This window comes from Salvelinus alpinus, chromosome 32, assembly GCF_045679555.1.
Source record: "Salvelinus alpinus chromosome 32, SLU_Salpinus.1, whole genome shotgun sequence".
In the NCBI taxonomy this organism is placed as follows: Eukaryota; Metazoa; Chordata; class Actinopteri; order Salmoniformes; family Salmonidae; genus Salvelinus; species Salvelinus alpinus.
The window spans coordinates 23,864,332-23,879,640 of record NC_092117.1 but is presented as its reverse complement, the minus strand read 5'-3'; the positions used below and the strand labels follow the sequence as shown (position 1 = coordinate 23,879,640).

Here is a 15,309-nt window from a genome sequence, read left to right as displayed (position 1 = left end):
ACCTCCCTCCATATAACCTGCATCTCAGTGGGCGTGCCAGCCCTGATGCGGGTGACTGGCAATATAACCTGAGGGTAAATAATCGGCTGATCGATAGATAATGATGTGTCTGAACAGAAGGGAGCCATTAAAAAACAAATTCCCACACAAATCCTGTATGCGTCCCCATCTGCTAGCTTTGGGGAACAGTTTGCTGTAGAGACACAGGGGCTCAAGGTGAATTAATATCAGTCACAGATAGTGCTGAATCACTCAAGCGTAGAGGGCATGCAGAAAGTTATCAAATCAAATCAAAGTTTATTGGTTGCGTACACAGTTTTGCAGATGTTATTACATGTGCAGAAAAATGCTTGTGTTTCTAGCTCCGACAGTGCAGGAATACTTAGCAATACAAAACAATAAACAAATAATACAAAAAGTAAAAAGAAAGAAATTATGAAATTTCAGAACGAGCAATGTCTGAGTCAGTCCCGAATATATACAGTATATACACTGGGTGTACAAAACATTAAGAACACCTTCCTAATATTGAGTTGCACCCCTGCTCTGTTGCCCTCAGAACAGCCTTAATTCGTCGGGGCATGGACTCTTTGGGTGTTCTTCAACCATTCTTGAAACACACAGGAAACTGCTGAGCGTGAAAAACTCAGCAGCGTTGCAGTTCTTGACCCACTCAAACCGGTGCGCCTGGCACCTGCTACCATACTCCCCGTTCAAAGACACATTTTTTGTCTTGCCCATTCACCCTTTGAATGGAACACATACACTATCCATGTCTCAATTGTCTCAAGGATTAAAAATCCTTCTTTAACCTGTCTCCTCCCCTTCATTTACACTGATTGAAGTGACATCAATAAGGGATCATAGCTTTAACCTGGATTAACCTGGTCAGTTTACATCATAGAAAGAGCATAATGTTTTGTATACTCAGTGTACAGTGCATTCGGAAAGTATTCAGACCACTTTACTTTTTCCACATTTTGTTGCGTTACAGCCTTATTCAAAAATATATAGTTTTTTTTCGCCTAATCAATCTACACACAATACAAATCAAATCAAATTGTATTAGTCACATGGGCCGAATACAACAGGTAGTTAAAAAAAACAATGTAGTTAAAAGAAATACGTATAAGAAATAAAAGTAACAAGTAATTAAAGAGCAGCAGTAAAATAACAATAGTGAGACTATATACGGGGGCTACCGGTACAGAGTCAATGTGCAGGTGCACCGGTTAGTTGAGGTAATATGTACATTTAAGTAGAGTTATTAAGTGACTATGCATAGATGATAACAACAGAGAGTAGCAGCGGTGTAAAATAGGGGGAGGGCAATGCAAATAGTCTGGGTAGCCATTTGATTAGATGTTCAGGAGTCTTATGGCTTGGAGGTAGAAGCTGTTTAGCGGCCTCTTGCGACCTAGACTTGGCGCTCCCGTACCGCTTGCCGTGCGGTAGCAGAGAGAACAGTCTATGACTAGGGTGGCTGGAGTCTTTGACAATTTTTAGTGCCTTCCTCTGACACCGCCTGGTATAGAGGTCTTGGATGGCAGGAAGCTTGGCCCCAGTGATGCACTGGGCCGTTCGCACTACCCTCTGTAGTGCCTTGTGGTCGGAGGCCGAGCAGTTGCCGTACCAGGCAGTGATGCAACCAGTCAGGATGCTCTCGATGGTGCAGCTGTAGAATCTTTTGAGGATCTGAGGACCCATGCCAAATCTTTTCAGTCTCCTGAGGGGGAATAGGTTTTGTCGTGCCCTCTTTACGACTGTCTTGGTGTGTTGAACCATGTTAGTTTGTTAGTGATGTGGACACCAAGAACTTGAAGCACTCAACCTGCTCCACTGCAGCCCCGTCGATGAGAATGGGGGCTTGCTCGGTCCTCTTTTTCCTGTAATCCACAATTATCTCCTTTGTCTTGATCACGTTGAGGGAGAGGTTGTTGTCCTGGCACCACCGGGCCAGGTCTCTGACCTCTTCCCTATAGGCTGTCTCGTCGTTGTCGGTGATCAGGCCATACCCCATAATGACAAAGCAAGGTTTTTAGACATTTTTGCAAATGTATATATAAAAAATGCAATATTACATTTACATAAGTATTCAGACCCTTTACTCAGTACTTTGTTAAAGCACATTTGGCAGCGATTACAGCTTTGAGTCTTCTTGGGTATGATGCTACAAGCTTGGCACACCTGTTTTTGGGGAGTTTCTCCCATTCATCTCTGGAGATCCTCTCAAGCTCTGTCAGGTTGGATGGGGACCGTTGCTGCACAGCAATTTTCAGGTCTCTCCATTCAGTAGATGTAGATGTTCGAGTCAAATCAAATCCAATTGTATTGGTCACATACACATATTTAGCAGATGTTATTGCGGGTGTAGCGAAATGCTTGTGTTCCTAGCTCCAACAGTGCAGTAGTATCTAACAATTCACAACAATACACACATTTGAAGATAAAATAATGGAATATATAAATATATAAATATTAGGACGAGCAATGTCGAAGTGGCATTGACTAAAATACAGTAGAATAGAATACAGTATATACATATGAGATTAGTAAAGCAGTATGTAAACATTATTAAAGTGGCCAGTGATTCCATGTCTATGAATATAAAGCAGCAGCCTCTGAGGTGCAGGGTTGAGTAGCCGGGTGGTAGCCGGCTAGTGATGGCTATTTAACAGTCTGATGGCTTTGAGATAGAAGCTGTTTTTCAGTCTCTCTGTCCCAGCTTTGATGCACCTGTACTGACCTCGCCTTCTGGATGATAGTGGGGTGAACAGGCCGTGGCTCGGATGGTTGATGTCCTTGATGATCTTTTTGGCCTTCCATTAGCGAGAAATATACTCGGAAGCGGTGCCCTCCTCCTGAGTCTGACTAGAAGTCCAATCCGAATACCTCTTCTCCGCCGGCAGCATCTTGGAGCAGCCTCTGGGATAAGTTTAATTGCCCTGGGGGGTACAAACAAATGATCCAATTCGGGAAAGTCGTATTCCTGGTCGTAATGCTGGTGAGTTACCGCTGCTCTGATATCCAAAAGTTATTTCCGGCTGTATGTAATAACACAAAAAACGTTTTGAGCTAATAATGTAACAAATAATAAGTTGCTTAGGAGCTAGAAGCAGAGCTGCCATGTCTGTCGGCGCCATCTTGAGTAGGGGGCTCTGGCTGGGCCACTCAAGGACATTCAGAGACTTGTCCTGAAGCCACTCCTGCGTTATCTTAGCTGTGTGCTTAGGGTCGTTGTCCTGTTGGAAGGTGAACCTGTTGGAAGGTGAAACCCAGTCTGAGGGTCCTGAGCGCTCTGGAGCAGATTTTCATCAAGGATCTTTCTGTACTTTGCTCCGTTCATCTTTCCCTCGATCCTGACTAGTCTCCCAGTCCCTGCTGCTGAAAAACATCCCACAGCATGATGCTGCCACCACCATGCTTCATGGTAGGGTTTCCAGGTTTCCTCCAGAAGTGACGGTTGACATTCAGGCCAAAGAGTTCAATCTTGGTTTCTTCAGACCAGAGAATCTTGTTTCTCAATGTCTGAGAGGCCTTTGGGTACCTTTTGGCAAACTCCAAATGGGCTGTCATGCGTCTTTTATTGAGTTGTGACATCCGTCTGATCACTCTACCATAAAGGCCCGATTGGTGGAGTGCGGCAGAGATGGTTGGGGTTCTGAAGGGTTCTCCCATCTCCGCAGAGGATCTCTGGAGCTCTGTCAGAGTGACCATCGGGTTCTTGGTCACCTCCCTGACCAAGGTCCTTCTCCCCCAATTGCTCAAGTTGGCCGGACGGCCAGCTCTAGGAAGAGTCTTGGTGGTTCCAAACTTCTTCCATTTAAGAATGATGGAGGCTACTGTGTTCTTTGGGACCTTCAATGCTGCAGAATTGTTTTGGGTACCCTTCCCCACAATCCTGTCTCGGAGCTCTACGGACAATTCCTTCGACCTCCCGGCTTGGTTTTTGCTCTGACATGCTCTGTCAACTGAAGGAACTTATATAGACAGGTGTGAGCCTTACCAAGTCATGTCCAATCAATTGAATTGACCACAAGTGGACTCCAATCAAGTGATAGAAACATCTCAAGGATGATCAATAGAAACAGGATGCACCTGAGCTCAATTTCGAGTCTCATAGCAAAGGGTCTGAATACTTATGTAATTAAGGTATTTCTGTTTTTGTTTTCCAAACAACAATTTTTGCCTCGTCATTATGGGGTATTGTGTGTAGATTGATGAGGGAAAAAACTATTTAATCCATTTCAGTATAAGGCTGTAAAGTAACAAAATGTGGAAAAAGGGAAGGGGTCTGAATACTTTCTGAATGCACTGTACATGGACAGTACGCACAGTACATGAATATAATATAAATGGTGTGTACAGCAGTAGTTATATAGGATTATCCTTGACTAGAATACAGTATATACATATGAAGTGGGTAAAATAGTATGTCAACATTGTTAAAGTGACCAGTGTTCAATGACTATGTACGTAGGGCAGCAGTCTCTAAGATGCAGGCTACACACTGATGATCTGGTATTATTGGATGCAAGAAGTAAAGAGAGTTTTTCAGGTGCTTGATCGAGTATCAACTGAGTGGTTCTAGTCCATTGTGGGCAGGCAGTGAATGACGAAGGAGGAGGTTGTTGAGCTAGGGAATCATATGATGGGATGTATTGAGTGTCCAAAGCAAGGAGTCAACTGAGATTGTAGGGATTAGTGTCAGGGTCATTCATTAGTCATTGTGATGAGTATTGACATTGCCGCAGTAACCTAGTGTCATGGGGCTGAGTCGGTGATGAAGGGTCTCAATGGAGTTTCCTGAAGATCTGGTAAATTATAAGGGGTTTTGGTCATCTATGAACAGGTGAACATCTTGGCCATGTTCTGTTATAATCTCCACCCGGCACAGCCAGAAGAGGCCTGGCCACCCCTCATAGCCTGGTTCCTCTCTAGGTTTCGTCCTAGGTTCCGGCCTTTCTAGGGAGTTTTTCCTAGCCACCGTGCTTCTACACCTGCATTGCTTGCTGTTTGGGGTTTTAGGCTGGGTTTCTGTACAGCACTTTGTGACATCAGCTGATGTAAGAAGGGCTTTATAAATAAATTTGATTGATTGTTTGGTTTTGCTGTATGAAAGACAGTATGATGTTTGTGGCATCGCTGTGATGGATTTTAATGGGTTGTACACTGCTGTGATAATTTGCGGTGAGTCATGTGCATACTGGTAGTCACTAAAATGAGTGTGAAGATGTGTGATGAACTTCTAAATGGGTGTGAGGAGACGTCAGCTATGATGATTTGTGATCGGTTTCATCAATGTTGCGGTTCATGGTGCAGTATTCAATGCAGTGGTAATTATAAAGCGTCTACTCAGTCTCTTCTTGATTATCATTGCTTTGAGTTAGTCTACTCGCCACTTTAATGGTCTCCAACTGAAAGTGCCTGACAAGCAGAAATGAATGAGAGGAGGAGTGGGACGGAAGAGAGGAAGCCCCCAGATTTACTCATCTATTTCTTTCCTTCTTCTGCCACGCTTATTAAACTCCCTGTTTCTCCTGACTGTGTCCCAGTGCAATAAACCCACATGGCAAGGCAGCAAATATGATAACTTACAAACCCTGTAATGGATCCCTGCAGTGTCTCTCTCTCTCTCTCTCTCTCTCTCTCTCTCTCTCTCTCTCTCTCTCTCTCTCTCTCTCTCTCTCTCTCTCTCTCTCTCTCTCTCTCTCTCTCTCTCTCTCTCTCTCCCTCTCTCCCTCTCTCTCTCCCTCTCCCTCTCCATCTCTATCTCTTTCTCTCTATATATACAGTATATACTGTATAAACGAGTATTAACTATCATTAAAACTCATTTTTCAACTACTCCACAAAGTTCTTGTTAACAAATTATAGTTTTGGCAAATCGGTTAGGACATCTACTTTGTGCATGACACAAGTCATTTTTCCAACAATTGTTTACAGACAGATTATTTCACTTATAATTCACTGTATCACAATTCCAGTGGGTCAGAAGTTTACATGCATTAAGTTGACTGTGCCTTTAAACAGCTTGGAAAATTCCAGAAAATGATGTCATGGCTTTAGAAGCTTCTGATAGGCTAATTGACATCATTTGAGTAAATTGTAGGTGTACCTGTGGATGTATTTCAAGGCCTACCTTCAAACTCAGTTCCTCTTTGCTTGACATCATGGGAAAATCAAAGAAATCAGCCAAGACCTCGGAAAAGAAATTGTAGACCTCCACAAGTCTGGTTCATCCTTGGAAGCAATTTCTAAACGCATGAAGGTACCACGTTCATCTGTACAAACAATAGTACACAAGTATAAACATCTTGGGACCACGCAGTCGTCATACCGGTCAGGAAGGAGACGCGTTCTGTCTCCTAGAGATGAACGTACTTTGGTGCGAAAAGTGCGAATCAATCCCAGAACAACAGCAAAGGACCTTGTGAAGATGCTGGAGGAAACAGGTACAAAAGTATCTATATCCACAGTAAAACGAGTCATATATCAACATAACCTGAAAGGCCGCTCAGCAAGGAAGAAGCCACTGCTCCAAAGCCGCCATAAAAAAGCCAGACTACGGTTTGCAACTGCACATGCGGACAAAGATCGTTCTTTTTGGAGAAATGTCCTCTGGTCTGATGAAACAAAAATAGAACTGTTTGGCCATAATGACCATCGTTATGTTTGGAGGAAAAAGGGGGAGGCTTGCAAGTTGAAGAACACCATCCCAACCGTGAAGCACAGGGGTGGCAGCATCATGTTGTGTGGGTGCTTTGTTGCAAGAGGGACTGGTGCACTTCACAAAATAGATGGCCTCATGAGGAAGGAAAATTATGTGGATATATTAACGCAACATCTCAAGACATCAGTTAGGAAGTTAAAGCTTGGTCGCAAATGGGTCTTCCAAATGGACAATGACCACAACCATACTTCCAAAGTTGTGGCAAATTGGCTTAAGGACAACAAAGTCAAGGTATTGGAGTGGCCATCACAAAGCCCCAGAGGTGTGGACTCGAGTCACATGACTTGGACTCGAGTCAGACTCGAGTCACAAATATGGTGACTTGCAACTCGACTTTGACTTTAACACCAATGACTCGTGACTTAACTTGGACTTGAGCCCTTTGACTCGAACTGACTTGATACCCTCCCCCAAGTCCAAATAATAAAAAATTATGCTATTAAAAAAAATGTGCAGCGCATCAACTCTTCATTTAACGGATTACAGTTTGAATCGGACAGCAGCCAATCAATGACATAGTTAGCCTATTGTAACCACACACAGAGAGTGTGTGTGTGTGTTAAGGTTGGGCAATTGTGTACAAGCCTACATCGCCCGATTGCGCCCCATAGCGATCCTCGATAGTCAATCGCAATGGGGGGGAGTCTTTCTTATGGCTACCCATGTATTTCCATGGAAATATAAAGTTTATTTGGAAAGTAATAAATATATACATTTTTAAAAGCATTCATGATTTGTGTAAATGTAATATACTAACTATTACTCTTGTTAAAAATATGAAATGGTATTACATTTGGTGAAGAGCACATTATGACTTGTTTAGGACTCGAAACTCAAAGTTTAGGACTTGAGACTTGACTTGAGACTTGCCTGTCTTGACTTGGGACTTGACTTGCGACTTGAGTGCTAAGACTTGAGACTTACTTGTGACTTGTAACACAATGACTTGGTCCCACCTCTGCAAAGCCCTGACCTCAATCCTATAGAAAATTTGTGGGCAGAACTGAAAAAGTGTGTGCGAGCAAGGAGGCCTACAAACCTGTCTCAGTTACACCAGCTCTGTCAGGAGGAATGGGCCAAAATTCACCCAAATTATTGTGGGAAGCTTGTGGAAGGCTACCCGAAACATTTGACCCAAGTTAAACAATTTAAAGGCAATGCTACCAAATACTAATTGAGTGTATGTAAACTTCTGACCCACTGGGAATGTGATGAAAGAAATAAAAGCTGAAATAAATCATTCTCTCTACTATTATTCTGACATTTCACATTCTTAAAATAAAGTGGTGATCCTAACTGACCTAAGACAGGAAATGTTTACTAGGATTAAATGTTAGGAATTGTGAAAAACTGAGTTTAGTTGGCTAAGGTGTATGTAAACTTCCGACTTCAACTGTATATATCTTTTCTCTCTCTCACTTTCTCTCTCTCTCTTTATTTTTATCTCTTTCTGTCTCTCACTCTCTCTCTCTCTTTTCTCTCTTTCTCTCTCTCTCAATCTTTTTATATCTCTTTCTATCCATTTCTCTATCTCTCTCTCTCTCTATATATATATATCTCTCTTTCCGCTCTCTCTTTTTCTCTCTCTCTCTCTCTCTCTCTTTCTCTATATCTCTCTCTCTATATATATATCTTTGTCTCCCTCTCTCCCCCTTTCCCTCACTCTCTTGCCACCCTCTTTCCCCTCTCTCTTGCTCCTTCCCTCTTTCTCTCCACTATCCTTCTTTCAAGTTGGACCTTTCCTCTCCCTCGTACTCTCTGAGTTCCCTGGTCCCCTGTGGGAGTAGGGGTCCTCTTTGCGAGGACAGACACTGTTCCTCTCGGATATTGCATTACACAGTAATTAATTTCTACTGTGGCTTGTTTCATGACCAACCAGGCTGTGTGGAGATCAGGTGGTAAGGCAAACCTCCTCTGGGAGTGAGCCACAAGGAAACAGCAGGCTAAGAGGGGCCTTTAATAATGTCTACAAATACTACCGCCCTTTCCCCTTTCTCCCCACAGCCTTCCAGCACGCCAGCCCACACAGCCTTCCAGCACGCCAGCCCTCACAGCCCACACAGCCTTCCAGCACGCCAGCCCACACAGTCCCACAGCCTTCCAGCACGCCAGCCCACACAGCCTTCCAGCACGCCAGCCCTCACAGCCCCACAGCCTTCCAGCACGCCAGCCCTCACAGCCCCACAGCCTTCCAGCACGCCAGCCCTCACAGCCCCACAGCCTTCCAGCACGCCAGCCCTCACAGTCCCACAGCCTTCCAGCACGCCAGCCCACACAGCCCCACAGCCTTCCAACACGCCAGCCCACACAGCCCCACAGCCTTCCAACACGCCAGCACTCACAGCCCCACAGCCTTCCAACACGCCAGCCCACACAGTCCCACAGCCTTCCAGCACACCAGCCCACACAGCCCCACAGCCTTCCAGCACGCCAGCCCTCACAGCCCCACAGCCTTCCAGCACGCCAGCCCTCACAGCCCCACAGCCTTCCAGCACGCCAGCCCTCACAGCCCCACAGCCTTCCAGCACGCCAGCCCACACAGTCCCACAGCCTTCCAGCACGCCAGCCCACACAGCCCCACAGCCTTCCAACACGCCAGCCCACACAGCCCCACAGCCTTCCAACACGCCAGCCCACACAGCCCCACAGCCTTCCAACACGCCAGCCCACACAGCCCCACAGCCTTCCAACACGCCAGCCCACACAGCCCCACAGCCTTCCAACACGCCAGCCCACACAGCCCCACAGCCTTCCAACACGCCAGCCCTCACAGCCCCACAGCCTTCCAACACGCCAGCCCACACAGCCCCACAGCCTTCCAACACGCCAGCCCACACAGCCCCACAGCCTTCCAACACGCCAGCCCACACAGCCCCACAGCCTTCCAACACGCCAGCCCACACAGCCCCACAGCCTTCCAACACGCCAGCCCACACAGCCCCACAGCCTTCCAACACGCCAGCCCACACAGCCCCACAGCCTTCCAACACGCCAGCACTCACAGCCCCACAGCCTTCCAACACGCCAGCCCACACAGTCCCACAGCCTTCCAGCACGCCAGCCCTCACAGTCCCACAGCCTTCCAGCACGCCAGCCCACACAGTCCCACAGCCTTCCAGCACGCCAGCCCACACAGTCCCACAGCCTTCCAGCACGCCAGCACTCACAGCCCCACAGCCTTCCAACACGCCAGCCCACACAGCCCCACAGCCTTCCAGCACGCCAGCCCACACAGTCCCACAGCCTTCCAGGACGCCAGCCCTCACAGTCCCACAGCCTTCCAGCACGCCAGCCCACACAGTCCCACAGCCTTCCAGCACGCCAGCCCACACAGCCCCACAGCCTTCCAACACGCCAGCACTCACAGCCCCACAGCCTTCCAACACGCCAGCCCACACAGCCCCACAGCCTTCCAGCACGCCAGCCCACACAGTCCCACAGCCTTCCAGCACGCCAGCCCTCACAGTCCCACAGCCTTCCAGCACGCCAGCCCACACAGTCCCACAGCCTTCCAGCACGCCAGCCCACACAGCCCCACAGCCTTCCAACAAGCCAGCCCACACAGCCCCACAGCCTTCCAACACGCCAGCCCTCACAGCCCCACAGCCTTCCAGCACGCCAGCCCACACAGCCCCACAGCCTTCCAACACGCCAGCCCACACAGCCCCACAGCCTTCCAACACGCCAGCCCACACAGCCCCACAGCCTTCCAACACGCCAGCCCACACAGCACCACAGCCTTCCAACACGCCAGCCCACACACCCCCACAGCCTTCCAACACGCCAGCACTCACAGCCCCACAGCCTTCCAACACGCCAGCCCACACAGTCCCACAGCCTTCCAGCACACCAGCCCACACAGCCCCACAGCCTTCCAGCACGCCAGCCCTCACAGTCCCACAGCCTTCCAGCACGCCAGCCCACACAGTCCCACAGCCTTCCAGCACGCCAGCACTCACAGTCCCACAGCCTTCCAGCACGCCAGCCCACACAGTCCCACAGCCTTCCAGCACGCCAGCCCACACAGTCCCACAGCCTTCCAACACGCCAGCCCACACAGTCCCACAGCCTTCCAGCACGCCAGCCCACACAGTCCCACAGCCTTCCAGCACGCCAGCCCACACAGCCCCACAGCCTTCCAGCACGCCAGCCCACACAGCCCCACAGCCTTCCAGCACGCCAGCCCCACAGCCTTCCAGCACGCCAGCCCACACAGTCCCACAGCCCACTCCTTATGAGAAACCATCAGCCACCACACAGAGATAGATGAGAATATATCAACAAAAAAATCCTGCTTATTTCTCGCCGCATACAAGCCTCTACTACACAAAATGTAGGCTGCAGGCGGCAGGTAGCCTAGTGGTTACAGCGTTGGACTAGTAACCGAAAGGTTGCAAGATTGAATCCCCGAGCTGACAAGGTAAAAACCTGTCGTTCTGCCACTGAAACAGTGATAACACCAAGTAAAACTGAAATGACAACTTAGAACACAAAATATAAATATCCATTAACAAACTTCTTATAGCTTAGACTCATTTCCACTTCCTGAACACATACTACTTAAATAAAAAAACATAGCCTTTTCTTAGTAAAACGCAAAAGTAAAAATGAAATAAATACAGTAGTCTTTCCACCATATAGGCTGTCATTGTTCCTAGGCCGTCATTGAAAATAAGAATTTGTTCTTAACTGACTTGCCTAGTTAAATAAAGGTAAAATACATTTAAAAAAATGCTGTGAATGTACTGTATTCAACACCATATCTCCAGGCCTTTTATAATGATTTACAATAGTGGTACCAAAGTGCCAATGAACTTGTTACAATGCAGTAAGACCAGGGGATGTTATGTCGGACGATAATTAGCCCTACTGGTGCCCTTTCAGACCATTAATTGTGGGTGGTTATCTGTAGGAAAGTGTAAGAGGGCTTTGAGAATAGATCTGTCTGAATCTTATGATTTTCTTGAGGGTTCTAGCATGGCTATAATCATCATGATAATATAACATACCAAAGTTTGTCATATCAGTAGGATGTTTTATAGATGTAACCTAGGACACGTGTGGCGCAGCGGTCTAAGGCACTGCATCTCAGTGCTAGAGGCATCACTAGAGACACCCTGGTTCAAATCCAGGCTGTATCACAACTGGCTGTGATTGGGAGTTCCATAGGGTGGCACACAATTGGTCCAGTGTTGTCTGGGTTTGGTTGGTGTATAGTCTGTCATTGTAAATAAGAATGTGTTCTTAACTGGCTTGCCTAGTTATATTAAATAAAAATCATTCCTTGAAATGTGTTCCTATATTTTTTTAATCATGTGAAAATACAGTAATTTTGACATTGTCCTAGGAAAGTTTGTTGCAATATATTTTTCGGGCAGTGTGAGATGAAAGACGTGGAGCACTTCTGTTATGATATGGTCTGACAGTACTGAAATCAATCTCAGTACCACCTTTCATAATGGATAAAGGAATGGCAGTGTGTAGCTACTGTAATGTAATGACAACAGGATAGCCTGTCCCGTCATGTTTGGATCATACGCCCATAAGGATTATTGTAGCTCAGAGTTGACAGCCATGTGAAATGGCTCAATTTAGGCCATAGTTTGATACAGTCACATGAAGGCGCCTCGTCTGCATTGGCCAATCGTCACATTGAGCCCCCATTACTGTTGGAAGAGGACTCGAGGTCACATCGCCCACTACAGAACAGTTCAGACAGCCTCGCTTAAAACACAGATCAGCTGAGATTTACATGGTGTTGAATAAATTGCATGTTGTAATGTGACACAACAATTATAATGTGTTATAGTACTTCTTGGGTTGGCAGTTCCTGTATTTTTAGTCAACACAGACTATATGTCAAAGTTGAACTAATGCAAGAACAGCTTATTCAAATGATATTCAAATGCCTTTTAAACTTTTCATGTATAAATAATAATAGGATATGAATTGGAGATAAGCTCAACATAAATACTTATTCAAAAGAATCATGTAGCCATGTTGGGGACACAATCTACATGGATGGATGATCAATGAATAAAATGTTAAATCTACATTACCTTTGGACCCTTGTTGTCTCTGGCTGAGTTTATTGATCTAGATTGTTGGATTGTTGGGCTCGATATACAGTAACTTTTCTTTGGAAAATAACAATCCAGCTCTCTCACCATGCATTAATTTGCTGCTTTGCAATGACCACATCCATCAAATTTGTTTGACAGTGTCCAAATATCGGATGAAAGACAGCCCAAAGGTTCTCCTCTGGGACAGCGTCCTAAAACTAGTGACATTTGGAGACTTTTAGCTGCACAACAAACAAACTTTCCCAACTGTCACCACTATAATTGGGTATGGTGATGCAGCATCAGGCTGGAGCTGTATTCACAAAGCATTGTGTACTGGAGCCTGTGATTGATGATATTTATTTTCTAAACTGTGTCTTCAATACTTTGTGCATATGACCCAGTTCTTTGGGTGATACGTTTTTAATTTAACATCCAGCGTGCCAAAGTCTGCCCTGAAGATGGATTAGTCCCTACTCTCAGACTCCTGGCAGGTGGAGCTGAATAATGTGGATGGGGGGGGAAACTGTTAGGTTTGGCAGGCATATGGAGAGAGCAGATAGAAGGTTTCTAGAAGTATCCATATAAGGAGAACTGAGTGCTACACTGACTCCATCAAGACTGCTGACAAAGGAGGATAAGAGAGCGGGATGAGGAAGAACAAAGAGAGGGAGAGAGAAAGGGAGAGAGAAAGAGAGCGGGAGGGAAAAAAGGAGTGTGTATGAGAGAGAAGCAGAAAGCTAAGCAGACATGATGGCAGCGCAGAGCATCAGGATGAGGCTGTTTGAGGATATTAACCATGTAAGGCTCCCACCGACAGAGCAGATATGAGGATAGGAGAGCTAATTGCAGGAGATATTTGATCCCCCGTGAATATGTGCCGCTGTACACTCGGCAGCAAGTCTCAGAGCACAGATCAGATCAGAATACAAAGGCACAACATGTTCTCTTCCCTCTGAAACCTCACCGCTATTTCATTTCACAACGCAGACTTTTGGAATCCATCTCTGCACAAAACTATTTTTCTTAAAAAACAAACAAACAATGACATGAAACAGGGAGTCAGGGACACATCAGGTTGTTCCCACAATACTCCTCTCTGTGAATGTGAAAGGTACATAAACGAACCATGAGGTCATTACTAAATGAGATTACCTAATGACTTCACAGGCAACCAGCCTGGCCCAGGGCCATATTGAGACAGAATTACTTCCCCTGTCATTATTTAGAAACACTAGAAAAGTCATCGTATGTTGAGGCAAAGCTCAATCACATTGTCTGACTGCTTTAAAAAGCAGGTTTAAAAAATCCATACATTTACTAAGGTCATTGTGATCACTCAGAAAACAAACTCTGTAGCATTTTGTGTCCTTAAGCTTCCGTTACCATGCACTAGAAGAGCTGGACTTATTGTGTAGCTTCCTTTTAAAAGGCTGGGGTTTGAGTAGTTCAGGGTGTGTGTTGCTTTCTATCCATTAGGGGAAGGAAGTTGGGAAAGTAACGGATTGATAGAAGGAGAAAAGCAGCTCTGAGGGACCACTCTACAGTGAAAATACATGTACTGTAGTTATTGGCTTCTGATTCTTAATGGCTAGACTGACACTATTTTCATATGTGAACTGCTACCTCGTTCCAAAGTAATGTTCACCCTAAGGTTATGAGTTCCCTCCAACTTTTTACCAGGGAGGTAACATCCATTCAACCGTCTCAAAATTATAAGGGAGGAAAACTGAACAGAAATGTCATCAAGCTCCATACATGTTAAATCAAAGGTATATAAAATAATAATCTTTAAACTACGTATTCTGTGACTCCATCTCCAAGGTAACTCAAATCGATGTCATATATAGAAACAGCAACAATATATGAGTTTAGAAGCAGTCTCTTCAGGGATTGGTGGTGCTTTCCGGTTGAGCCATGACCAGGTGAGTGGTGGTTTATGGGGATTCATACAGGCCATTACAGCAGAGGTTACAAAGGACGGGGGACGTTTTATCTGCAAACACATAAAGAACAGACATCCCATATTTCTGACATCCAAGGAATATAAGTACTACTGTTGAGTAGGAGCTGAGAGATGATAATACCAATCACCTCAACTATTCATATCTGCTTGTCTCAAGAGAGTTGAACCATAAAGAGATATAATGGCCAATCACATATACAGATGTAGGATCTTCATTTGATCACCCTGTTGCAAGAGAACTTTCCTGCACTGCAGTATTTGAGCTTTAAAAAGGCTTCCGAAGTTTGTCATTTCCACTTTGAAGTTTCAGACTTGATATTCCCTTAAAAAATGTTTTATCAACCTCTACAAAAATGTCCATTAATTATAATCCACATAATAATTAACATTTCCTGTTACTGCAACATTATTTTCCTGCTGTAGCAAATTCGCTCAAATTAAGATCCTACATCTTGTATGGTCATTTTGAGAGATCAGACCACACAGAGCTTCGCTAGTAGGTAATCACATTGCCTCTCCCAAGTCTGTACGGGAGTTGCAGCAATGGG

The 15,309-nt window shown here is 45.6% G+C and overlaps 1 protein-coding gene across 1 annotated transcript in view; it reads right to left on the bottom strand.

Moving 5' to 3' along the window:
* The window catches only part of LOC139562189 (GDNF family receptor alpha-1-like), an 84,271-nt gene that overhangs the window by 18,499 nt on the left and 50,463 nt on the right, over window positions 1–15,309 (bottom strand). The window lies entirely within an intron of this gene.